At 47.0% G+C, this 27,803-nt stretch overlaps 1 protein-coding gene across 5 annotated transcripts in view; it reads left to right on the forward strand.

Annotated features, from left to right (window-relative positions):
* The window catches only part of KIRREL3 (kirre like nephrin family adhesion molecule 3), a 550,840-nt gene that overhangs the window by 12,807 nt on the left and 510,230 nt on the right, over window positions 1–27,803 (forward strand). The gene's annotated exons all lie outside the window — the stretch shown is intronic.

The raw sequence follows: 27,803 nt of genomic DNA on the forward strand, positions 1-27,803 counted from the left end.
AAACGTAGAGCTTTTTCCTGGAGACCCATCCCAGGTACCACAGGAGAAGCGACTGCCGCCCTCCCTGCCTGCCCCTTGTGACAGAGAGGTTGCCAGTTAACCTCCCAGTGGCTTTACCCTCCATACTCTAGGACTCTTCCACACCTGGCTGAAGGATGCTACCCCACATTCACAGGGAGTCCCATTTCAGCAGGGAGCTGGCCTCTGAAGCCTTTTTCTTACAGATAAAAGGCTGTGTGAGGGGCCACAGTCCCTTCTGCACCTGTGTGAGGGGCCACGGTCTGGGCCTGTTCTTCCCTTGGGTCCGCATCAGGCAGGAGCTGGGGGGAGGTTTGGGGACCTAAAATCCCGGGAAGGTTTGGGGACATAAAAAGAGCTGCAGTTCCTACATCCGCCTGATGGTGGCAGCAGCAGCGCTTACAAAGCCCAGGAGTGAGCTGAGCTGAGGCCCAGGGAGGCCCTTAGTAGCAGGAAGAGCCAGGCTCTCTAGTCAGGGTGCCTGGCCTTCCTTTGCCCACCACGGGCGGGGCTGGGGCATGGAAAAGGCACGGAGGGAAAGAGCAAGCCTTCCGGATGGCAGGAGCTCTCCTGGGAAGCTCGGGTCCTTCCTGCCTGTTTCTGATGGATGTGAGGGCAGAGTGCTAAGGGGAATGTCTGAAAAAAAAAGGTAGGTGGGTACAATTAAAAATGCCCAGGGATGAGAAGGAGCAGAGGACCTCAGCCAGCTGTCCATTTCCCCGTGGCAGGTGTTTCCCTACGCTGGTGTCCCTCTTGTGGGTGATGAATGCATCATTCCCCTCCTGGGGCGGCTGGCAGCCAGGAGCTCCGTTTCCCCCCTGCCCCCAGCTCCCAGCCTGGGCCCACTGCCCCTCTCTCCAGGTGTCTGCCCCTTGAATGACCCCGGAGCCAATATTTCTGCCCACAGCTCCCCTCTCCTGCTGAAAAAGGCAAAACAAACGGTTGCGAAAATTCGTCCTTATTGTTCCTGATCTCCCGGCAGGCTGAAGAGGTGCTACTCTGTTTCCATCCCCGGACAGAAACAGACACCATTAAAACGCACCTCCCTGGGCAGTGGCTGTTTGTTTCAGAGTGCAACTTACCAGGCTCGGTAGCCAGGTCCTGATGGCAGGCACTGGAAGCGGGGCCTCCCCTGCGGGGGGTAGCAGCTTGCCTTTTTCACCTTTTGAGGATTGCCAAGGAGGATGTGTGTCAGACCCTGGAGTCTGTGTATGTGGGGCACGGGGTGAGGGAAGGGTGAGGCCATCCCTGGAGCAGCTCTCTCCTGGTCTCTGTGTGGCTCAAGTGGCTGGTAGACTGGCCGTTTATGCTGCTTGTTTGGTAGCTATCAAGTTTGGTTGCTGGTAGGATTTTAGATGAGGTTTGCTTAAACCCAAGCGGCCTTCTACACCTGATTCAGCTTATTCAGCTTTCTCACTAGCAAGGAGACTTGCCTCAGGCCCAGTCTGTCCATGCTGTCACACTGTCTGTCTTCCTGGGAGCCGGGGTGGGGTGGGGAGGGCGTGTGCAGTGGGGTTGGTGAGAAGGTAGGATCGCTCTGTCCGTGTTATCGGTGTAGTCACGGCAGGTGACGACTCGAGCATCTCTCACACCAGAGAAGAAAACTTTTTGCCCAGAGTTGGCAAAACCTCATTTCAAACTGCACGGGTCAGCGAGGAAAACTAGAACCGTATAGTCTGAGAATTTGCTGAAAGTCGTGGAGGTGGTTCCCCTCCCCGTAGAAAAAGATGTTATACCAATGGGGTACGTGCTGTTGGCTCTGCTTATGTCTGGCCACCTGCTCGCCTTAGGACTATGGGATCCCTCGATGGAAAGCTGAATGGGGGAGAGGGGAAATGGTGAGAATGGGAAAGAATCAAAATGTGTAACGGGCTCCAGATGCCGGCCTCGGAGCGTGTCTCTTCTCTCCATTACTAATGCCTCGTGGTTGCTGCCTTGGAGCGAGCCATGGGGAGGCGTCATTGAGACCTAGAGCTAAGTTTGCTAAGCTTTGCATGCGTTTCCCTGTATCATCCTCCTAGCACCCTGGTAAAGCAGGGATTAGATTCCCGAGGCTTCGATTAGATTAGATTATGAGGCTTAGATGCCTTAACTTGCCCACACGTCCTGTAACCTTGCCTCTCCCTACTGGCGAGTGATAGGACGGCCATTCAGACACTGGTATGTGCACCCCGAATCCCCCCCTCCCGCCCCGCCCACCTCTTCGGGAGGAATCCCCTTCGCACTGGTACCTGCACAGCCATGTGACTTGGCGGTATGCTGCAGAACCCCTGGCCCGGCCAAAGGTCCCCCGCCTTCCTAACTTGCAGGGCTTGGAAAGAAGAGTTGGTCCAAGTGGAAGGAGAGCTCTCCCCCAGGACAGAAGCTGAGTAAGAATTTGAGAAGCTCTGCTCCGTGGCTGGCAGCTGTTCTTACTTTCACAACCCGGCTCCAGTTTAGCTGAACATTTGGAAAGCCAAATGCTGATTTCTTAACAAGAGCCCATCATCACCTAACTTTCTTCCAGTGGCTTTAAAAGAAAGAAAGAAAGATTAAATCCCATTCTGCTTAGGGAGAGGTTTGCCTGGTGTTAGTTCTGTGCCGTCAGAGCGGAGCTACTCTGCATGAAAAGGCATTCCAGGACATCAAAACCCTCCTTTCTGTCAAGTCCAGGATCGTAAAAATGTCAGGAGACCACATGGTTCTGAAATGATTAATAATGGTCGTTAGGGAGAAATAGAAAAGACTCCTGGAACGTCAGAGGGTCTGAATGCCGTTCAGGCTCAGCTCTCCGCACTTTGGTTCTGGCAGGTACATCTTACCTGATGTCAGCAATCATTTCCGAGATGGCACGCATCCACCTAGGCCATGCTCGAGATCATAGTATTAGTTTAAGATAGACGCTTAAGATAAACTAGCAAAACACAAAAGTTCCTTGACGTTTTCAAAGCCCCTTTAAGACTGAGTCAGAGGAATACAGAGGAGGAATGTGAGGCAGATCGCTGCGTGCAAGACATAACATTTCTTCTTTTCATGCCACAGTCTGAGCGTTTCAGTGGGACACACGGATCACATCGGCAGTGCATTGTCAGCTGTTACCAGGGCTCCAGTTCCATCCAGAGCATCCAGTGGATGCCCCTTGCTCTGGCCATGAGCTTTGCTTTGGGTTTTCTCTTCATCGAACCAGGGCAGAGTTATTCACAGATACAAGTCCGTACTTTGTAGTAAAAACAACTAAATGCTGAGCTGACCAGACTCAAATACCATCCGGAAAACCTTACTATTTCCCTCCCCTGTTCTCCTGCTAATAATATGAGGTAATCTTGGGATGGCCTGGGTGGCTCAGCTGGTTGAGCGTCCGACTCTTAATTTCGGCTCAGGTCATGATCTCACTGTTGGTGAGTTCGAGCCCCGCATTGGGCTTCTCACTGACAGAGCAGAACCTGCTTGGGATTCTCCGTCTCCCTCTCTCTCTGCCCCTCCTCCTGCTCTCTCGCTCTTCCTTTTTCTCTTTCAAAAATAAATAAATAAACATTAAAAAATTTAAAAAAAAAAGGAAATCTGCGTTTCCCTCTCATCTTCAGCAGTTATTTATTTTCTAAGATCCATACCACCGAATTCCTGCCAAGGAAAGTGAAAATATATGTACTGCTGCATGTTTTCAGTAAAATTATCTTCTTTTTATGTTATGTCGTCTGCCTTAAATGTTCGCACAGTCAGGGCAGGGATGCTTGTATCATTCCTAAGGACGGTTGCAACCACATGGACTGAAAAAAAGAAAATTTTCCTGTGAAAGTAGGAATGCCCTTTGTACAAGCCAGTTTGCCCCTTTTTATGGAATCAGTATTCAGAGTATTTCAACGCTCACGTGGCACCAAGTGCATGGGGCATGGAGGTCACAACCTCCCTCTCAGTAATCATTGAGATGCTTGAAAACAGATGCTTAGTAGAGACTTGTCCAGAGAAAGAAAACCAGTATCTGGAAGGGGCGTTTCCGGTACAGAAATCACCTGCATCCCGACTCCACCCTGCCCGCCCCACCCCATCTGGGCCTCCCCTCCCTGTGAGTATTGTTTATATTCACTTGGGCTGTACAAGTGCTCCTATTTAACCAGAGAAGGTAAGGTGACTCATGGGAGCTGCCTCGAAGAATTTTGATGTCACGTTATCATAGGATGACATATACAGTGAGAATGGACTCAGGAACCACCACGGGTCCACATCAAACAAGAGGTAAGGCCAGCACATACAGTTTGGAGCATGACGGCTTTGCCAGTCTGTCACTGACGTCACTGCTTTCCTCACGACGAAGAATGTGGGTCAGTCCTCTCCACGTGACTTGCTGCCTTGTCCCACCTGGGGAGAGCCCAGGAGGGCAACGTGATCATCTGTGCTGACAGGCAAGAATGTGGTTAAGAGCCACCATAGATTTTCTTCCACCTGCACACTAGAATGTTTATTTTAGGTCGACGCTGTGCACCAGAGATGCTCATGTCCATAAAGGATGGATTTTCTGCTTTGCACAGTGAAGAGATTCGCAATGTATGTAATAATGCACCCCGAGAATTCTCGTTCTGTTTTTTAAAAATCTTCAAGGTCAATACAACCACAGACATTGCTATTCTCTTCATTGTGAACTGGGATCTACGAGCTGTGTACTGTCATTTTATTTTTCAATTCATAAAAAAAGATGTTCTCATCACCAGGCCTCTGGGCCTCTTTATTCAGCCCAGATCACCAATGGGAAACCAAATGCAGGAGCTGATGAATGCAGCAATGGAGAGGAGAGAGAAAGGTGGAACCAGGGCCAGATTTAAAGACACCCTCAACTTCCCTGCTGGCTGCTGTGTGCTTGTTGTGCACATTCCCGGACGGAGCGCGTAGTGATAGAAGAGAAGAAGGGGAGGGGAGCACAGCTGGCTGTGGCTGTCAGTCTAGCGAGGAGGGACAGACAGGTGGAAAGATTGAGCAAGCTGAAATGTGTGTAGAAGACATGCATTTTAGTCTTGTGGAGACCATAAGACTCTAGGATTCAGAACAACTGCTTTAACTCTCCCTCAGCCAGATGGGGACCATGAAGGCACACTCCTGTACACAAGAAGGTTTGGAAGTTTCCATTCATCGGCGTAGCCATGAAGAGAGCCAATGTGCCAGATGTCAGGGACACAGAGGGCTCTGTCTTGGATGGTTGTCTCTTGCTTGAACAGCCATCCCAGCACCTTCAGGAGAAGGATCTTCAGGCCAGATGTCTGGCCTCTCTCCTCTTCTTCTCTCACACACACCCTTCCCTCCAGCTGAACCGAGCTGCTGCTGTCAGGGGTATGCTCTGCTCCCTCACACGTCCTGGCTTGCTCATCCGTCCTTTTTTTCCTCTGGAAGGATGTCAGCTCTCCGCCGTGTTGGTCCAGCTACCTTCTACCCTGAGGATCTTCTCACTTTCCTTCCTGGAGGAAGTTTCCTTACCTCTCCCCTCACAAGCCAACTTACGTGCTCGCTCTTCTTCCTTCCACAGCCTTCTGTGCCAACCCCTTGTAGTGCTTGTAATAATATATTAAAGTGGCTTTTTCTTATCTGCCTTCCCTTCTAGACTGTGAGTTTCTGGAAGGCGGGGACTGGGTCCTGTTGACCTCAGTCTGTGCAGGGCCTCTGTCTGACTTGGGCACGTGGTCGGCACTTGACCAGTGGTTCTGGATCATTCTACCTTCTGTGCCTGGGATGTCACTTGCCAAGCTGTGAAAGTGCTTTATCAGAGAACACACTCTACCTATCATTATTATTTCATTCTGCAACTAGAATACCTGTGAGCACAAAAGTAATCCTTGGGGAAGAGGTGATAATAATTTAATCCCTCCTTGCGTTTATATAGCACTTTATGCTTTCCAAAACCCTTTCACATTTATTAGGGTCGACTCTTACCCTCACCTTGAAAAATAAGAAAAACGAGACCGAGTGATGTTAAGTGGCCTCTTTGAGGTCATACGGGTGGTAGGTGTGGAAGGTAAGAGGAAAACCCAGGACTTCCTAATCCAGGCCCTGTGGTTCTCCCACTGCCCCTCCTATGTCTCCCCCTGGGTTCCTGCCTCTGAGGAACTTACTCTTAGAGGGTGCCGGGTGCAGTGGGCCCTCGGGGGTATTTCCTGCGTCATCCCATGGAGCGTGATGGGCTGAGTACCTCCACCGTGAGGCAGGATAGCAATGTCTGAGGAGCTCAGACAGAGGTGCTGGTGAAATAGTAACAGCTGGTTCCAGCTAAGGCACAGAGTTCTCTGTGCAGAGGCTGGTGAAACACACACACACACACACACACACACACACACACACACACAGCCCTTGACTGAGGCTCTCTTATAACTGAGGCATCATAAAGAAAAGATAACAGCTCCATTATAGTAAGGACAGTAACAGTGCCTGGGAGTAGCCTGGGCGCTCCCCCAGGGCAGCCTTAAATCATGGGGCACATTGGCCATGACTCTTCCCATGGTGCATCTGCCATGAAGAGCCAGTCCGTCAGCCTGTCAGTACTGTTGAGTGTCCATTGCACCCTGTGCAGCTCTTCATCCCGAGCCTGTGACACGGGCTCTGGACAAGAGGCCAAGAGGCCACTGCGCTGTCCCATACCGGTGGCCTGACTCTGGGCCTGGCCCTCAAAGGCAAAAGGGAACCAGGCTTTCTCTCCTACCTGCGCTCACAAAGTAGTTACTTACTGAGGTGTGCCTTGAAACATTGTGAAGGCAACATTATTATGAGACACTGAGCAGAGGTGCGGTTCGGTGTTTCCAGATGTGTTGTGCTGGTGCCCAAGGACAGAATAAGACAGCTCAGGGGTCCCCGGTCTGTTTTCAAGGCCCGATACTGGGTGGCTTTCTGGGGGAGCAGGTGAGGCCACGCAGCCCTACTCAGCAGAGTTCATCGGAAGAATTAAGCTTTGATGCCCTAAAGGCATCCATTGTATTAATGAAATAAACTATTTGCTAAGCATCTGAATCAGTGCTAGTTATGAGAAGAAAAAATATTTTATTTATTATTATTTGTATTGTCTTCTGGGTTCAGACGAGAAACCCCAGTTGAGAAAGGCGGTGTAGGGTCTATTTTCGTTTCTTGCGTCTCCTGTGGCCACAGGACAAACTTAAATGGCTTAAGACAACACAATTGTATTATAATTCTGGGTGTCTGAAGTCTACCGTGGGTGGGTCTCTGTGGGCTGAAGCTTACGTTGGTTCTTTCTGGAGGCTACCGGGGAAAACTGGTGTCCTGGCCTCTTCAGGCTTCCAGTACATTCCTTGGTTCGTGGCTTCTTCCCTGCATCATGGCAGCCTCTGGCTTCCATCATCACACCTCCTACTGAAGCTGGCCCTCTTTGCCTCTCTCCTGTGTGGATCTTGTGATTCCCCGGGCCCACCCACATAATCCAGGATAATCTCCCCATCTCAGGATCTTTTAGCTGAATCACAGCTGCGGTGCTTTTTGCCTCGTAAGGTAACATCTTCAAGATGTTCAAGGATTACCTTCAAGGAGTAGGACACGGATGTCTTTCTGAGCTCATTATTCTGCCTATCACAGGAACCAGAGACAAGATGGAGTTGGGTGGCGCCCTCCTTTCAGGAAAATGTAGCCATTTTCTCTGTGTGAGAACTCTGTGCCTCAGTCTCCCTGTCTGTAAACTCAAATGATCTTTCTGCTCATTTATATTTATAAATGATAATGCCACTATCACTGGGTCTCATGGGGAAGAGATTAAGGGGAACATCTATTAGATTCTGTAGTTAAACCTCACTAAATGATTCTTAATAGCAATTTACTTTGGCTTCATTAGCGTGGAGTATGGGAACTCTCCTTTAAAATACCATATAGCACAGCCTCCTCCTGTCTTTGGAGTAATTGAAATGAAACAGAGATAAACAACAACAACAACAACAACAGTGTAAGACAAAGGAGAAATAGGCACTGTGTTTGTCTACATGTGATCTGCTGTAGGGTAGGAGGTTTATTGCCTGAACTTTGATTTTTCTCTCTTTGCTTCCATGCCTGGTTGAGTTTCTGGCTTTTGACTGAGGATCTGGCTGGGAGGGAGGCACGAGGGAGTGGATATAAACTGTGTGGAAGTGAATGTAGGGTTGCAGGCTCAGGGACGAGCTCGTGTGTCTTACCAAGTGACAAAGCAAGGGAGAGCGTATATTATCTCGGTATTAGACACCGCTTTGGACCATTCAGGTCATGAGATTCAGTACAAGGGTAGACACATAAGGTTAGTAGCAGACCTGTCCACTGAAACCTGGCAGTTGATACACCTTAAAGGCTTTATGAAGTCTTCCTCGGGTTAGAGGTTTAAGAAATTTGGAAGCTTAACCCCTCCCTGTCTACCCGAGCATGAGATACACCAAGATGCTGTAGGAAGCTTGGGGCAGAGAGACCCCTTCCCTTGGTGTATGGGGAGGGCCAGACTGACCAATCCTGTCCGAGGCCAGTTCCTGGGCCTCCGGAAGTAGCAAAATTCTAGTCCCCCGGCCGGGCATCTGAGTCTGCCCCCATCCCGTGCCCACCCTCCCAGTTCCCCAAGAGTCTTGGAAGGGCAGGAAGAGACACAATCAGCGGACAACGATAGCATCTTTAGATCTATAAAATGTGCAACCCTCCAAGAGCCTGGGCCCAGGAAAGGTTACATGGTGGCTGAACAGTCCCAGGGAGAGGATCACAACTGGCCCTGGTTCTCAGGGCTCTGGGGAATTAAAGACAAGCCCTGAGAATGATTATAATCCCATTATGCAGAGCTCCCCCTATTTATTTCTTCCTATGGATGAATTTGTATATATTTGCATTTTGTTCTATCTGATAATATGCATAGAATTCAAATTGAAATGACTTGAATAGATTTGAATATTAATGAGGCGTTTAAAGGCTGCCATCCCTGGCAGAGCCCCTGCGAGGGAGTGTGTGGTGCAGGAGCTCAGAAATCTCCTAAGGCACCACCACCACCAGGCACGACCACCAGAGGCCCAGCTGGGCCCCGGGCTGGGGCAGGGGAGGGACCTTCTAGGGTGGGGTGAAGATAGTCGCCTCCCCTATAGCTTCCAGGCACCAAGCTCGGAGCCTACTTCACTGAAGGGGTGTGTTGAAAACAGCCCCCCAGATGTATGCGGCTTGAGGTCTTTTCAGACACACGGTGTTAATAACGCCATAAAAGGCAAGATGTTTTTCCGTCTTAAGAAAAGCCTAATTGCCTTTCCCGCATAGAATTGGATAGTCAGGGGCAGAGTCCTGTTTCAGCCAGACAGGTACAGGTGTGGAAGGGGCTGAACTGTCTTCTGCTTGGAGCCCTCTAGCTATAGGATATCTAATACCTCCTGGTTATTTTTCTACAGATAATGGCAGTGAGTCAACATGCTTTCAGTGGGCCTGAAGGCCATCAGTCCTTCTCCAGGCTCTAGTGAGGAAATCGTTTGATGTCGGTCACTGCAGCCCCTCAGTGTTGACATCTACTGTAGCCTGCCTAGGCCCTGGGCTAAACTCGAAGAATATATAAGATAGAATAGCTTGTAAACATAAAGGCCCACTGGGGTTCTACTGGCCCTATTTTCTTCTTTTTATCAAAAGTCATGGGTTCCTTCTCTTAGGACCTCTCAGGTGGGCCTGTGGCGTGGCTTCGGTTACTCAGCCTTAAAGTCTATAGGCCCATTGTGTAAGAATAGCACTTTGTGGGAATTTCAGTTGGGTTACCAGTTGTCCCCTGCATAGAGTTCTAAATACACCATCCTTTCTTGCTTACGTACTGGGGATTGACATTCCTAAGCGATCCCAAAGTGTTTTATCTTGTCCTAACCGAATCTTGGGTAGTTCCAAGTTTATGTTCCTCGCACACATGCCAGTGGCCAATTATGAGAGCAAGTAGCAATGAAAATATACTTGTGAGTCACTCAGTTTCCTGCTCCAAGAGGCTCTCGTGTGTACCATTGTCACGTCGAATTCAACAATCTGAAAATTAAACTCCTCGTTTTATCCCCCATTGTGGTCCTAATCTCAGTCAAGGGTAGCTCCGTATTCCCACCTTCTTCTGAAATCTGAGTCATTACCAGCCTCTCTCCTACATCCGACCAGTTCTCTGTCATGACAAATCGTATCCACATTGTCCCTTCTCTTCCCCTACTCATTCTCATCATTTTCTTCCAGAATATTACAGCATCCTATCAAGTCCATCACTTTTTTCCAAAGTCATCCATCACCACTGTCACTCTTCACTACGTGTATCTTCTTAGGTCACCTGTCAGATTCACTTCTTCCCCATCGCACCCAGGTCCGTGGGCTATCCTTGGCTGATAAACTGAGGCCCAAACACCCCCACTTGCTCTCTGAGGTCTAACCATCACCTCACACTTAAAGTACTCTAATATCTGGCACCAGCTGCTTATCTAGCATCATCTTGTCTGCATTTCTCTTTATTCTCCAAGCTTCAGAAAAAGAAAGAAAGAAAGAAAGAAAGAAAGAAAGAAAGATAGATATTCTCGAGATATTCTCCACTTCATGTCTTTGTTTATGCTGTTCCTTTGCCTTAGAATGTTCATTCCTCACCATTTATTGAAATACTCTTCATATTTCGAGGCTCAACTCAAACATCACCTCTTCCATGAAGTTATTTCCTGTGGCCAGCTCAGAGTCACTCATTTCTTTGTCCTCCTGTGACATGACATACGTATTCTGTTGTCTCCTGTGTTCAGTGCTGTTCAGCTTGTTGTTTACTTGGTATCTTACCAACTCAATTACAAGTACCATAAGGAGAGAAACCCTAATGCTTTAACATTTTTTGTACCATCTGATCATCTATGACAGTGCTCAACAGACGTTTAATGAGTAAATGAAATGAACCCGTGGGAAAGTTTCAGTATTGTTTAGGGCATGTCCAGGTCTCCGCATCATCCTGTTCAGTCCTGGCCCCTTTAGCACCCAGATGTCTTGAAAAGACACTGACATTTATGAAGCACCTGCTCCGTATGCTCATGATCACTTACTTCTCCACCAAAAACACTGTGCAAAGATCCTCATTTCCATTTTGGAGGTGAGAAAATGGAGTCTCACTGAGGTTAAGAAATTTGTCCCAGGTCGTATCCCCGGTGGATAATGGAGCCAAAGTGAAAGAAAGCTCAAGCCTTCTGACTCCCCGTCTCAGGTTCTTGCCCATACCCCAAGCTGCCTGCAGTCAACCAGAGAGCAGCCAGACTCTCCGCTTTCCCCAGACTCTGTGTCAGGCTTCAGTGCTCTGGGAGAATGAGTTTCCCTCAAATCAATCCTGGATGCAGTTATTATTTTTATAGGGATGTTGTAAGTTGATAAGGTAGCTGTTGCATGTTAATAGCTATTGTAATGTTGTCCTTAAGGCCTATTACTTGTGCTAGTTTGTGTTTTAATGTGTGCAAAGGTGATTACAACTTTAATATGAATGTTAAACAGATTAGCTGATTTATATGTAAAATAAATAAATAAAGGAAACTCATACTCTCATTGCTATTCATTTCTCTGTCCTTCTCTTCCCGCTCTGTCCAAGAGCAGATGTGGTCTGTGGAGCATTGACAATGGAACAAAAAGGGAGTGTTTTCTGGATGATAAATAATGGTTATAGATGGGTCTTTTGTTCCAGGTGAATTTGGACTCTATGTCCTTAATCGGCGCTTGTCTCAGACGGTGTGCTTTTGACAGTGTTGGGGAGTGCAGTTTTGTTTGAGAGTTGTGCATTTGCCATTCTCTCCCTTAAGTCCTATCTCCCACCTCTTGCTAAGGTCCCTGTTGTTTTCTCATGCGCACTGGAAAGTGTGCCAAACTTCCAGAAAGGCAAGTGCATCCCAATGTATCCAGGAGTGCAGGGCACAGAAGGGAAGACAGATAAGAACACAAACAATTAGAGTACAGAAAGAAGGGGACTGAGGGTGGGGGGAGGTCTGTGCACAGTCATTTCTGCGGGAGCAGACAGGAGGTGTGCTAACCCGCCTGGTGGGGAGGAAATATCTTTCGTGAGGCAAAAGTTCCAAAGATGAGTTGAAGGTAGCTGAGAAAATGGACAGAAGGAAGGGGGTGGTGGGGAGAAGGAGAGAGCTTAGGGGAAAGAAAGAGCATTCCAGGCAGAGGAAATGCCATGTGCTAAATCCTGGAAGCGTGAGAATGCATCCCCCCGTTCAAGGAGTTGCAAGGATCTCAGTGTGGCCCCATCCAGGGGCATTGAGGCCATTGGTAGCACCAGTGACTTAATGCACTGTGCACAGAACCAGAAGTCAAGAAGCTTCCCAGCCAAGGAAACGTGAAGGAAAATGAATACTAACCTTAAGAATTATGATAAAAACAGGACACTGAGCATGGTCAGATACCTATCCTAGGCTGTAGATCTGTCACTGAAATCCGTAGAAAAGGAAGTTATAAAAAGATGCATGATCAAAAAAGGTGGCTCCAGAAAGATGGGAACTTCAAAAAACAAAAGTTACTTTGATAGTACCATGCAAATTATCCTGATGAAGGGAAGGGGGCAGCATCTAAAGAAACCAACATAGCCTCACACACAACTGTCAAAGGAGCTCAGGTTGTAAATAGACATGTGCAAAGGATGGAAGGTGGGGCATAGAGCACGCAGTGGGGACAGAAGAGGAGGGCTCTGTAACCAAGTTAGCAGGTGACCTGAAGACACAGAATGAGCCAAGCTTACAAAAAAAGAAGAAAGTGAAAGATGACCGTGAGAAACAACAAAATGGAGATCTTTAGGCTCTACGAGAAGGAATGAAAAGGGCGGCTCGTCTTGAGAAATAAGCATAATACTAATCAGTTGCAGAGAACTTCTCAACTTCTCTCTTGGTATTACTTACTCTTCTGGAATGCTTTTCACATTTGAGGGAGAACAAACTTGGCCGAGAAAGGACTGAAACCTGGGATGGGTGTGGGATGGTAAGAGACTATGGCAGGTTACAGTGGAGGGTCACCTGGATCAAGGGCTGGGTGTCAGCTCCACAATGTAATGAATCTGTGCCAGTGGGAACCTCTCCTGGCTCAGTTTCCCCTTCTGTAAAAGAGAAATAAGTATATGTAAGTCAAATGTTTGTTGGGTAGATTAAGAGGTATGATGCAAATAAGGCACTCAGTGTCTGATACGTTAAAAAATTCATTGAATGCTGTCTATCATGATGATGATGGTGGTGGTGATGATGCTTAAAACAAATCTGATTACCAGGCCCAATATAATTAACCTCCCAGGATATTGAAACAATTTGAAGGTATGATCCAGGAATCATTCTGGGTGAGCAGTAGTCAGGAAATATTGAAAAATAGGAGAGTCCAGAAAAATACCATGATTTTCTTTAAAGTGAGGGTAAGATGGCAGTAGATTCTAGAACAGTGGACAGGTGGACTTCATATAGACCTCCAGGAAAAAAGATCTGCCAAGAGATTAATTTCATGGTTCATAAACACCTTGAAAGTCACCGATGGTCACTTGAAACCTCCTTGGGCTTGCTAAGAGCAAATCGTGCTAACATCTCATTTAAGAAAGAAGAAAGGCATTTCGTGATAATTTCATAATCTGCCTCTCCTTTGTATGTTGTATTATTCGCAAATTTGATAAACAAATCTTTCTGTGTCAGGTGTACCATAGAGTCTTAATTAAAGGAGGTTTATTTATTGAAATCACAATATGAGCCAGTAGCATGACATGGTTACAAATAATAGATGCTTTGGCTTTGTCAGTAGACAGAGCTGTGTTCATACTGGGGACGCAAGCAATCCCACGGTACTGTCTGCTGATGTAACCACATCTGGAATACGAAGAAGGCTTGGAGAGCCAGGATGGTGAAAAGTCTGGGAGTTATGTAATCTGAGGGAGGGTAGAAGAAGTCAGCATTATTTAGGCAGAAAAGGCAAGACTTGGGGGTTCTCCAGCTTTATTGTGCATGAGAATCACCTGGGGTGTTTGTTTAAATTGCAGATTCCAGTGATTCCGGTCCCTAGATTTGTAGAGATTCCGATTCATTAATCCCAGGAGGAGCCCAGGAAATTACAATCAAACAAACATTCCAGGTGATGCTCATTCCAGCGGTCTAAGGACCATCTTTTAAGAAACATGACTTAGAAGGAACAAAATAACCATTTTCAGATATAACAGTTAGAGTTTCCCACGTGGTCTAGAGGTCAGAACCCTAACTAACAAGTCCTCAACTCTACCGTCAGCCATTGGAGGGTGGGAAGCCTGGCGTGCTCATATCTGTATCTCTGGTTCCCAGTACGGTGTCAGGCACACAGTAGGTGGTCAGCAAATACTTGTCAATGAAGTCACAAGAAGGTCAGAGAAAGAAGCTTGCGAGAATGAGAGCTTACTCAAAATGAAGCAGGTGGCCTTGTTAGGCAGCCAGCCTGCCATCAACAACCATCTTTATGGGGAGCCTGGATAATAACGGGCCAGAGATAGCATAAAGGAGATTGCTGTATTGGAGGAGGGATTCACAAAGGTGACCGCCAGCACTTTCCACGTTCTTAAAACTCAGTTGAAGAAATAAAACGTATTGGAACAACCCTCTGATCGCAGTGCAGAAATAATGGAGTCAGGTATAGATAAGAAAGGAAGCATGGTGACAAGCACTATAGAAGAGTGAGAAGCAAACATTTGAAATACGAAGAGATGATACAATCTGAAGAACTGAACATAAAGCACTGAATGTTTCAGTTGTGGATATGGCACCTGCAGTGTTTTGCATCGTACATAACTTCATTGAACCCCAAGCATTCACTGAGCACCTATTATGCACAGATAGGAAGCAGAGTGGATTGGTCTCTGCTCTCCAGGACCTCACAGGGTAACTGAAGAGATCATGAGCTCTAGTTTTGCTCCCAGGATCACAGAACACGAACCTAACTCCTCTAGTCGGGAAAGAAAATGTGAGCACCACAAGGGAAGATCATTGTCTGTCCTGTAAACAGCTGGATCTTCAACACTGAGAATGGCCCTGGCACATTGAGGGCATCGATAAGTATTTGTTGAATGAATCAATGAACCGGCGAATGAATCGATGAGTGAATGACACTAGCGTTTAATAAATCCCACCTTGTCAGACAGCGTATTGTATACTTTGTGTATATTATTGCTCTTAAGTCTCCCAAACTCTGTAGGAAGTACTATTGTTTTACAGGTGTCAGAATGGAAGCACTGTTGAGTTACGCGCCCAAGGTCATAAAGCTTATGAATGACAGCTGAGGTTCCTGAACCTGAGCTGTCTAACCTCCTAAACTTGGGCGAGGTTCCTGAACTTGAGCGATTCCTCAAGCGATAACCTCCTAAACTTGGGCGATTCTTCCACACCATCCTAGTCTAGACAGCACCATTCTGGACAAGAGAATTGAGACTCAGAGAGGTGAAATGACTTCCTCAGGGTCGTCCAGATAGTTTGTACTAGAACTGGGTCTGAACCAAAGCCCTGAAGACTGGTTTCAGTAGCGGCCGGAGCTCCCCACACGGCAGCAGCCGACCCTGCTCTACCCACACTGCCTTGTTTCCACTGACCCTGACAGACCCTCGCCCTTCACACAGCTCTCTCTTTCAAACTGATTGGAGGCTATCTCAGCATTGGTTGGGTCAGTTTGAACTTGGGAAGGCGGGGGGCTACTAATCATAGTGATACAGAATTTCTAGGAAGACGCCCCCACCCTAAAAATGAGCAGATTTTTATGCAAAGGGACATTCAGGCTGTGACTAACATACTTCTGCAGATTGGCCTCAGGACTCAATTTCTGCATCTTTTTCTTGAAACTTGGGAGCTGACCGTGGAATAAGTTGTATGCTGGAGTACCTGGGTGGCTCAGTTAGTTAAGGGAGGGACTTTGGCTTAGCATGATCACACAGTTTGTGGGTTCAAGCCCCACGTCGGGCTCTGTGCTGACAGCTCAGCGCCTGGAGCCTGCCTCGGATTCTGTGTCTCCGTTTCTCTCTGCCCTACCCTGCTCATGTTCTCTCTCTCTCTCTCAAAAATAAATTAAAAAAAAAAAACATGAAAAGAAATTTTAAAAAAATGTTGCATGCTAGATTGTTCTCCAGTCGCTGTGGGTTCAGCTCTGCCCTTACTTATATAAATGTATTTCCCATTGACTTTGGCCAGTGCCCCGCTTGAGTGGAAGGGAGGGCAGATTTCAGGCTATCAACTCAATCAGAGTAGCATATTGTTCCTTCTTTGTCACTTTTTATGTGGATGATGGGGGGGGGGGAATGAAGAAAGGCCCCCCCCCCCCCCCCTGCTCTGCAGTGGTTTCCAGCCAGCTGTAGCATACCATTTTTTCAACTTAAGAAAAGAAGACTGTGTAGTCAGGGAAGAGAAGCTGTGTGTGTTGTGTAGTGTGTGCCCGTTTGCGTACACGCATGGGTGTGTGTGCACTGCATCCATCAGGGGCTTTAGTGACGTGGCTGACCCTGCCTGGGTCTCGCCACAGCCGCCAGTCCTGCTGGGAGGGATTCTCTGTTTGACCCTTTCTTAGCATCACTAATTGTCCAGGGAGACTGAGTCTGGGAAGTGGGTCAGATTAGCAGCGACTAGGTCCTGGGTCTGCGCTCCAGTTGTAAGGGAGGACGAGAAAATCAGGATCTGGAATTTTGCAACTTCTACCTGGAGCTGGAAGGAACCTGTGTTTCCCATCAAGACTCATCAAATGATGAATTTCCCCCCAGTGTAAGGAAGAGCAGCCATCAAGAATGATACACACCACAGGCACACCTGATGGGGCTTTTACTCTTAGCCTCGGGGGGAAACACAGCGTGGGAAGGAATATGTTTGCACAGTCCTCTCTGCCAGGCTTTTTCTGCCCAATCAACCAGGTCTAGGAAATGCATACGAATTAATTATACCCTCTGACATTTTTCACCGGAGAAGAAGATGAGGTGTTACACACTCTAGCTCATCTGGAGTTCTGAACTTTCCAAACAAAAGAGACCAGATTAGCTTCTGTCACTTCCATGCGGTGGGTTTGTAATCATAAATTGGAGGAAAGGCTGTATACATCCTCTACCATGAACCTGTCTATCCTAGACTGATTGAATTTTCATACGTAGCTCTTACCCATTGAGTTCCCTTTCTGGCCATCCTGTCTACCTAAGGTACTGGGCCTAAGTCACCCAGAACAGACATATCTGGGTATCATTAGAGCTTTTTAACATAAATCACACGCTTTCCCTGCCTTTTACCCACAAGCCTTACAGGATGGACTGTAGGAAAGATGCAGAGGGAGTTTCTCCGTGCCCTTTGCTAATTTGGGTTCGAGATGTTAATTTATTGATGAGTGCCTGCCTTTAGAACGCCTCCGATGGAGTTCGAAGCAGAGACCCAGGATGATATTTTTTCACTTCCATGGTTCCTCTGAGAGCTTTTACTATAGTAACTCCCCCTCAGAGGATTGCTGAGTTGAGGTAACGTGATCCTATTTTTCTGGGTGCAAAAAAGAAAGATTCTCAGTGATACGCCAAAGGTCAGATGACGGTGTGGGAAGACGGCACCCAGCGCAGAGAAAAAGCCTGTCCAGCTCCCGGGGGCTTCTGATGCTCATTTTCACATCCAGCTGTTATCTCTTGAGAGTTTCCAAGCAATTTGTAATGATTACAATCTTTTAGATAAAGATCATTATTCTCGAGGTGTAGCTGGGAAAAGTGGGACGCCGAATGGGTTACTTCTGCAACCCCTTTCATTCAAGAATCAGGAACATACCTTGATGCTTTTCACTAATGGTTTAACCTCGCCAAACAGTGTACTCTTCGTGATGTTTATTCAGTTTTGTTTCTGGGATTTATGTCACCAGAAATAGAGGTTATACATTCAGCTCATAAATAGTCAAATACCACGTAAATAAGAATCTGCTTCTTAGAGGGAGATGACAATGAAGAGATACAAAGGAAGGCAAAAGCTGTTGTGTTTGGGGATAAACCATAAATTAAAGAAAAATTGAAATGCAGTATCTGTTTAATATTTCAAATCCTAAAACTGCCTGAGCCTTTCACAGCCACTGTAAGTGAGGGGAGTCAGGGAAACTGGAGGCCTAAGTAGAGGCCACAGCAGCACCACAGGGTCTGTCTGGCCTTCTGTTCCCGTGTAGACACGTACTAGAAACTCATCGGATTCTAACACACAAGCACTTCTACAGCTCCTTAGATATCACTTATTTGGAATTCAGCAAACATTGTTTTCAGTGAAGCAGCATTCAAAATTAAACCGGATTCCTTAGCCAATCCACAGAATTTTATCTAACCAGGAGTGTGGTTGAAAGGCTGTATGCTTGTCATTTCAGATAAAATAGGGGGGATGCCTGGGTGGCTCGGTCGGTTAAGCGTCCGACTCTTGATTTCGGCTCAGGTCACGATCTCATGGTTCAGGAGTTCGAGCCCCATGGAGGGCTCTGCCCTGACAGCATGGAGCCTGCTTGGGATTCTCTGTCTCCCTCTCTTTCTGCCCTCCCCCCTCAAAAATAAACTAAACCCTTAAAAAATAAAAAATAAAAAATAAATAAATTAAATAGAAAAATCTCCTGTCACATCATCAGTAAACTCATTAGCAGTTGAATAATTGAATAAACAAAGATAAACTCCAAAGTCGTGTGTAATTTGCCCTTTAATAAGAATCAGGTTTTGTTAGGTGACAATATATTGGTGCGATACATACATGACTTTTGTGGACCCTCTGAGAGGTTGACTGAGCACACTGTTAATGGTTTTAGATACTGGTTTCTTTCTATCTAATTTTGCCCCAAATCCATGGTGTTGTGTTTAATTGATAGAGCCCTATCACTTAGCCTCATATTTATCTATCTGTGATAATTAGAATGCTGTTTAGTAGAAAGAATGTGGGAGAACAGAAGAAAGGAGAAGGCAGAATCAAAAGGCGAGAAGTTCCCAGGGAATTAAATTTTAAAAGGCAAAAAGGGAGCTAAAGAGAAATGTGTGTAAATACAGAAAACACAGTGACCAAAGTGGAATTCATTGAAATGCGACCAGTGAAAATCCGGGAAGAAGAGAGGACTTTTCAAATGCACGGTATCCCTGAGGGCAGGAGGATGACGGCAGAGAAGGGGTTTCCGTGTCAAATCCGCAGGTGGCAGTGTCCATCTGGGGCACCTTGGCCGTCTGCGGTTTGGGTGAAAGGAGGCTCATTTCAGCCAGCTTTTCTTTTGTATCGTGTTGCCTTAACTCAGGTAGAGTCTTCCGTTAATCTCATTGACACAAAGCTCTCCCTGTTTCCCCTCATTGGCTTTGCTGGAATCAAAGGGCAACCCTCCAGAATTATTTTGTGTATGTGTTTGGACGCCAGCACTTTGCAGTTCCCGGGCAGTCTATAGGAGGGAGAAGGTAGAGGAGGAGAAAGTTCAGGAAGTCTCTCTCTGTTGCCTCTTCCCTCCATCCAACATGAGAATCCCGGAAGGAGCTCCTGTCCAACTTTGAGTAGATCCACCAAAATGAGCCATATTCAAGGATGTCCTCTCTCTTCCTCAGTTAACTCAGATTAGCCTTGTACCATCAATGGTGTGAGAGAACATCAGAGCCACCCACCGTCACACTTCACTGGAGGCTCTTTCTCTACTGAAAGATCATTCTTCTCTTTATTCCCTTGGGTGGGATTTGCCTACGTGGACATTTCTGTGTTCTACTGGGGGATGGCTTGCGGTGCCCCGAACACCCTGTTGCATCATCACCCTACCCACAGCCCCATAATCCTGACAGGGTGTTCTTACTCCTTCTGCCCTGATTCCAGAACACCTAAGCCTAAACCCAGAATCCTGGAATTCTTGAGCTGGAAGGGCCCTCCGAGAGGCCACTTGGACAGAAGTGCTCATTCTCCCAGACTCTGCGTGGGGGTCACCTCCTCAGCAGATTTCTTTTCCTCTTTCTGTGAGTCCCCAGAGGAACCATGCTTCCCTCCGTCCTAGTACTCACGACGCCACACTGAACTGTCAGTACGCTTGCCCCGGTGGACAGCCCCCCTCTCCCTGGAAGACTAGCGTTTATAAAGATGGAAATCTGTCTGCTCTCGCCATTCCCAGTGCCCATGGGAGGCACTGAGCAAGTGTTGACTGAATAAGTGAATGCAATGCATCTCCCTTGACCACACTGAGGTCTCCTGACCCTTTTGCCCCCAACCTGTTTTCCACCATTTCGAAGGGGCCTACTTGGCCCCTGCGTGCCCTCTTCTGTCCAAGCAGAAGTTTGCCTGGTTCTCTGACACCTGGGTCACAGAGCGCTGGTTCTCAGATGCAGCCTGAAGATGTTTCCCCCTTTCAGAAATCTATTCAAGGGGCACCCGGGGGGTCCGTTGGTTAAGTGTCAGACTTTGGCTCAGGTCCTGATCTCCCAGTTTGTGACTTCGAGCCCTACGTCAGGCTCTCTGCTGTCAGCGTGGAGCCTGCTTTGGATCCTCTGCCTCCCTCTCTCTCTGCCCCTCCCCTCCTCAAAAATAAACATTAAAAAAAAAAAAGAAGTCTGTTCAAGGATGAGGCAGTTTTTCTGTATCTGATAAGACGGCCAAGAACACAACTAATTGTCGCCTTTTAGAGCTGAAGGGCTCTCAGAGATCATCCAGTCACACCCCTCTTTTTACAGAATGAGGAGCCGAGTCCCAGAGAAGTGCATCTCCTTTCCTGGAGTCACACAGCAAGCTTGCTGGCAGGCCTGTGGCTGGCAGTTTCATTTTCCACCCCGCCCCATTTCTATCGCAAAGTCCTAGTGTGCCCAATCCCTGATTCGTGGGCTCCCGAGAGCCTTCTCCTAGGATAAAGTAAGCAAAAGGGTGCCGTTTTATAAATGGGCTAAATAAATAAATATGGCAGCTCACCACCTTCGAGCAGCTTTCTTCGGGAGAAGCTTAGCGCGTTTAATAGGGTGCTTGTAAACAGGAGCGATTTGAATACTTTCTCCGGCACACTGTTAACATTTATACGTGCCCCATTTCATCTGTAATCTGCTTTTACAAGGCACTGGTGAGCCTTTGATGGCAGCAATGAATGACCCAGACGGCTTCTTCCCAAATGTTCGCACCGAGCTGAAAATTTGGGCGAATCGAAGGTATTCATCTCCCTAAAAAATCCAAACACATCCACTGAAATCGCTCTCCTCCATCCAGATACATTAACTTCTTCTTCTTGTTTCCTTTCTTCCTTTTGCATTTGGCCATTACCATGTTCTGGTTATTGCCCACATCTGGAGCACGGCAGCTGTCCTGTAATGTGCAAGCTGCGGTATGTAATTTGGAGAACTTGAATACAAATATCTGTTAATTAAAAAAAAATACAGAACCATGTTTGTCAGCTTGTAATTATGTAAAGAAGAACACCAACTCCCAAACTAATTTAAAAAGCAAAATGAAAATAACTTTACCAGCGGCTTTATAAAATCCAGCAACTCTGCATTTAGCTATTAACTTTCTTCCGAGTATCCCAAAGTCCTTTGCAAACGTCTGCGAAGTTTCTCTGGGGAAAGCAGGTGGGCCCCACAGGGCAGGCAGGAGAGCAGGGCTGGACCTAAGGTTGGGTCACTGGATTCTGCCATTTGCCCCCTTATGGTAAGTCTAGGGTGGGGCTTCTCACCCCCGGCACGGTTGACATCGAGGCTGGGTGATTTTTGGTTGTGACGGACTGTCTTGTGCGTTGGGAAATGCTTAGCGACACCTTTGGCCTCTACTCACATGACGCCAGCGGCCAGTGGATGCCCTCCTCCCCACTTGTGACAAACAAAAATGTCTCCAGGCATTAACAGGTCCCTGGGGAAGGAGGGGGTATCACCCCCAGTTGAGAACCACTGCCAGTTCCATTTGCTATGGAATGAAGGAAGGATCCCAGGCCTCGGCCCTGGAAGACCTGGGTTTAAGTGGCCGCTTCCTCGTTCTAATGACATGACCCTGACCGACCGAATCCCCTGGCTTTTCTGTCCACCTGCTTCCTCATCTCCAAGGCAGGCGGTGGCGAAGATCAAATGAGATGTGGAAGATGTTCAAAACTAAAAAACGTCGTCACGAAGGTAAGTTTTGTCATCACTATCATTGCAGGGTGGCTCCTGACGGGAAAGTTTGGAGGGATTGGCCCCGAGGGAAGCCACACCCTGTTAGGACACAGACCTCGTTAGTATAGAGCCCTCCACACTCAGGGCTTGAGGGGCAGGTAGAACTTCCCATGTTCTTTGCAGACCCCTGTGGGCATGGCGAAGGAGCACTGAGGGAAATAAAATTGCCGAGGAACAACTCATACCAATGGACTCATTTTACGTACACAGGAGGGGGTGCTGAATGAGGGGCCCCAGTCTCCTTCCAATACCGGCTCTTCTCCCCAGAACAGGTCAAGAGGTGTTTGAGTTATTCAGGCCGCGCTGGGCTTGTGTAAACACTAGGTTTCGGGTCGGAGAGAGCTTCAGGATCTTTTCGAATGGTCTTTTAAAAGTAAATTGTCCGCTGTCTGGGCTGATGGAGGGCAGGTGGATGGGTGAAGTGGCCTCTCGGTGGGCCCTTCCAGCTCAAGAGTTCCAGGATTCTGGGTTTAGGGTCAGGTGTTCTGGAATCTGGACACTCCCCTATTTCATCGGCAGATTCTTGTGAAAGCAGTAATAACAGCAGCTGCCACCCACTGAGGATTGCTCTATGCCAGGAAGCGTGCCAAGTGTTTCTGGCTTATTTTTAAGTTTATTTGTCTATCTATCTATCTATCTATCTATCTATCTATCTAGAGACAGCATGAGCGGGGGAGGGGCAGAGAGAGAGAGAGGGAGAGAGAATCCCAAGCAGGCTCCACGGCATCAGCACAGAGCCCGATGCAGGGCTCGACCTCACAAACCGTGAGATCATGACGCGAGCAGAAATCAAGACCGAGCCACCAGGGTGCCTCGCGTTTTCGGTTTATTGTCTCATTTAATCTTCCAGACAATTCTGTAGAGTAGGTATTATTCCCATTTCACAAATGGGAAAGCTAAGGTGTTTACACGGGAGGTCTCCAGTCTCAGGGGGGTTAAGTGCTGTTTGCCAGAGCAAGTTTGTGAGTATCTTGTCGGAGCTCATGGCGAGAAGGGCCTGTGGCGTAACTCTGGACCCCACGCCCACGAGCACCAGGGGAAGGAGCCCGGTAGCGTGCCCCAGAGGAGGCTCACTGAGCTGCCACTTGCGGACGGAACCAGCATTCCTCGGGGGGCCCCTGGGTCTCCTCTGCTGAACGCTCCCCAGCCCCTCGGCCTCAAGTTTGAAGGCCAGGCGGTATGTGTGAGTTTAGCAGGATGCTGTGATGTTAAAAATAAAAAATAAAATAAAGACAGGAGGGAGAAGCTGACAGCTTGACTGGAGCACACACAATCAATACACCCAAGATAACAATTTCTGCAGAACGGTGCCTTGCTTATCCAGACCCCCAGGAGACGCATGCTTCTCTGACAATCGGCAGAAATTCTGACTGGCTGCAGATCTTTTCATCTCCTGCCTGCTCTTGCCGGCTTTTTCATTTTTACATTATTAAATATTAAACCCTGTAAACAGTTTCGTTTGCCTGCACTATACTGTCAGTCAAATTACCCTTTTGTAACAGTATCAAATCATATTGGTATCACTTACTTCCCCGAGTAATTCCCAAATCCTGTCGCAGGATAAAACAATGATGTGCCTTAACTGCTGGGGGTCAGGACTCCTAAATTCTTTTTGTTTTTTTTCAGACCCTGGCATCAGCTAACCATTTATACCTCTTCAAGTCAAATCGGTTCCTTTCCAAGTGAGTGGAAGGGGCATGCTATTCAGACCCCACTCTTTCCCTCCAACAGATTTAAAGATGATTGAAATAACTTTGAAAATTCAACATTCTGGAAGTTGAGCCCCATCAACTCAAGTAGCTGTCTGTGGATTACACAGAGCACCTCATCAAGGCTGCCGTCTTGATACCCGGAGCGTGTCACATGCTGTCACTTCTCTGTCACTTCATTTCATTTCATTTCCCTTCCTTGGCTCTGGAATTACTCATTATTTCCCTGTGTTAAATATCCAGAGAAAAACATAATGAGGCCGACGTGATGCATGGGGAAATACTACATTCCAGAGTCAAAAGGAAAGAAGATTGTTGGGTTGGCTTATGTTTTGGATTATCCAAGTCTCTGCCCTCTCCAAAGGTAATCAAAACTTCGTAATATTTAAAATTCCATTTTGAGGCAATACAAAAGAAAAGATAATTGGATCCATGTGCTCAAATGTCAGTTACTTACATGTTAGTGTTTCTCAGTACCAGCATCCTAGGACTCTACTGTGAAAGTCAAGAAAGTCCTGAGAATTGGAATCGGATGATAACTATTGCACAAACAGAAGAGTAGTCCATGAATCTGTTCCCTCCCAGTGACCACCAGTGTGGTCAACTCTTCTTCAGAGTTGAGTACCCGTGTTCAAAGGATAGAGCTTATGATTTTAGAGCCTAAAATCATCCCTGTAAATAAGCAGCACAGTAGATTTTAGCAAGATTTTACGTAGAGTTTTACCAGGAATTTTAATGAAGGCAGTATCTTATAGACCTTTGCTAACCACCCCCCCCCCATAACTCCCAACCCACCCTTATCCCCAGTGTTCCCATTCTTCTGCTGTTTTTTTTTTTTTTTTCCTGTAGCTGGGGTGAAATTTTTTAACCTTTTCTTGGCTTCAATGATCCATCTGTTGAGTTGGGAGAACAAGGTTCTCTTGCATCTGGCAGAGGATGGTGCACTGTAATGAATGTTTGGAAAGTTCTTTGAACACGAGTGCTTAGTATTAATATTGCTTTCCAGTGCCCTAGACAGTCTGATGAAATGGTGTCTTAATCTGTGTCACAGCTAATTCATTTTGGAACTGAATCTGCTGAATGCAGATTTCAGTTTGGGGGTCACTGGGAAGATTTATCTTTCCTTGGGGCAAATATTGACCTCCTGAGCCTCCATTAATATTTACCTCTTGGGTCAATAAATCTCAGTGTTGACCTTGATAAAAGTCAACATTTCTGCAGAACCTCGGGGTCTCCTTCGTCTGTGATGCCTTAGTTCCAAGTCTGTCGCTTGATTCTATTCCAATAAATCCTTATTTACAGGAGTTTATAGGACCAGCTGTTGGCGTGCCCTCAGGGGTAAAGCTGTTGGGTGTATACCTGGGCACTTGTGTAGAAATGCTGAGGTGAACTTGTCAGAGTGCCTTCTAAGAGAATTCCTGATCTTGAGCTCACATTCTTCTTCTTGCAGGGAGGGATGTCCTAGGAGGGCCTACTGACATGCGATAGGTGCAGGCCGTGTCATTCAGTAGTTGAATTCGTTGACTCTTTTTGCCAGGCCCTTTGCACAGAGAAAGTGCTGGCTCCCTCTCATTTTCCACCCTCACCCACCATCTACTGGGGGCTGAGAATACAAAACTGTGTGAGACCAGGCACTGGCGCTGAGGGAACTTTCTCCTTGATGTGGACGGGGTCAGTTGAATGGCTTCTTCATTTTTCCTACAGCTCACCTCATGCAAACACTCATACCCACACCCCTCCCACTGTGAACAAGTGTAGACGGGAGAGATGGTGCATGTGTAAATCTTTAGCTTTGGAGTCATGTGCTGACAGGACCGAGGAAGGCCATGCACTCCAGGGGCAGCCCTTCTAACCACCTTCAGACATTTTGCCAGCATCACATCTTCAGGGAATAATCAGGGAATTGGCCATGGCAGAAGCGTGAGGAACACGATTGCAAAGAGGAGGGGGCATCTGTCTGCCTTGTAGGGCCTGTGGAGGGGGTGATGTACAAGAGGGAGAAGGGCAGTCGTGAAATGCCAAATCAATAGTGCGGCTGCTACGTTCATCACGTTTTGTCTTTGGGGTTTGAATTTAATTGCTTTCCATATAGATTCAAGTAGAGAGAATGGTTCATCACAAAGTATTTTGTTCAGAAATGTTGCACGGATAAACAGATTTCTAAAATAAATGTATGTAAAACTGAAAACTCTGTCCAACATGTCCTATGATGAATGAGACTTTTTTATGCACTTCCCATTGATTTATCTGCTTTTAATGGGCCCATTGGAAAGCAGGAGTGCTTCCAAACTTTCAAGGATTGGACGTGTGTGTGTGTGTGTGTGTGTGTGTGTGTGTGTGTTTCTGTTTGGCAGTGGATGGTAAGGAAGACGGCTAGCGGGTCATTCCTATCAAAAAGCTGCACGTTGGAAGGCTAGGTCCCTTCCAGACCTGTTCTTTCTTTTCCATGATTTTGCCGGTGCTATCAGCAACTCAAGCTATAAAAGCCAATTTTTTATTTCGCTAGACATTTCCAAATAGTTGAGGAAAATAGATTCAAAGGAAAGGGAACTCTGGAGTTGTTCACAAGTAGCCTCTAGTCTGGATTTTTTTTTTTCCCCTTAATTTGCAGCTTTCCATCCTGCACTTTGCTGGGTCCTGGGTGCACTGTCTCCATCCAGGAGCCAGCTCAGCAGTCTGGTCTCTGGACTGTTAGCAGCTGCCTGGAACCACAATTCAAATCAAATTCATCTTGAGGAGTTTGATTAATTGAGCTTCAGGAGTTTTGCTCTGGGCTATTTCTTTGAATCGAAGTCTTAAGATCCCAGGCAGTGTCTGTTGGGAGAACTTTAAATATACCCTAGGGTCTCTTTAGAAAGATTGGATTTTGTCCTAGACTCCATTTCTGAAAATGACAAAGCAAAAACAAACAAACAAACAAACAAACAAACAAACAAACGTAACCTCTTAGAGCGGAGCTTGTCTTAGCCCACAGGGGATACTTAGGATGTTAGCTACCTTGCTCTTAAGAGAACTGCTTGTTTCTGTTTTCCTCATTTCAGATTTAATCAAGGAGAATTTGCCTTTTATTTATTTCTGAAAGATAAATTAACTTCTTTTTCTGTTTCTTGTTTCCTGGGGTCATGCCAAGGTCTTATCAGATGCTGTGCCTTTCTCCCTACTTCCCATGAACTTCCAAGGGAGGTCATTCATTCATTCATTCATTCAATCATTCATTCAGACAAGAGCCATTTATTAAGTATCTGATATTTGTCAAGCACTTTTCTGGGATTAAAAACATCAATCAGGGGGCGCCTGGGTGGCTCTGTCGCTTAAGCATCCGACTTCGGTTCAGGTCATGATCTCACGGCTTGTGAGTTCGAGCCCTGCGTCGGGCTCCGTGCTGACAGCTCAGAGACTGGAGCCTGCTTCATAGTCTGGGTCTCCCTCTCTCTCTGCCCCTCCCCTGGAGCCTGCTTCATAGTCTGAGTCTCCCTCTCTCTCTGCCCCTCCCCCGTTCATGCTCTGTCTGTCTCTCTGTCTCTGTCTCTGTCAAAAATAAATAAACATTAAAAAAAAAAACTTAAAAAAAATCAATCAGGACTCCTGCCCAGAAAGAAGACAGAATCTAACATAGAAGGACAGGTGTATACAAATATATGTAGTAGACACATAGAAGAGATGATAAACAATGACCTAAGCAGGACTAATGGACACAGAGAGTAGAGTTGAGATATGAGAGGAGTCAAGAGGTTAAGTGTACTGTCCTGAGGATTAGTTGGATTTTGGGAGTGTCAGATGGATGGCCCCAAGGTTGGGTAACAGAGTGGAAGGTGGGACAGTCTCTGAAATGGGGACCAGTGCAGGGAAGGTAGGTTTGTATAGAAAATGCTTCCATCTGTCTTTGGACAGGCTGACTGGGGGGGGTGGGGTGGGCAAGGAGACATCCAAGGCAAGAGACTAGGTTGACGACTGAATATATGATATTGGAGCTGGAGCTCAGGAAGGATGTGGACCAAAGAGAAAAGTTTGCAATTTTTTAACATATGGGTGGTGGGTGGTTGGAGCCTTGGGAGTGGGTG

Source organism: Acinonyx jubatus, chromosome D1 (genome assembly GCF_027475565.1).
Source record: "Acinonyx jubatus isolate Ajub_Pintada_27869175 chromosome D1, VMU_Ajub_asm_v1.0, whole genome shotgun sequence".
In the NCBI taxonomy this organism is placed as follows: Eukaryota; Metazoa; Chordata; class Mammalia; order Carnivora; family Felidae; genus Acinonyx; species Acinonyx jubatus.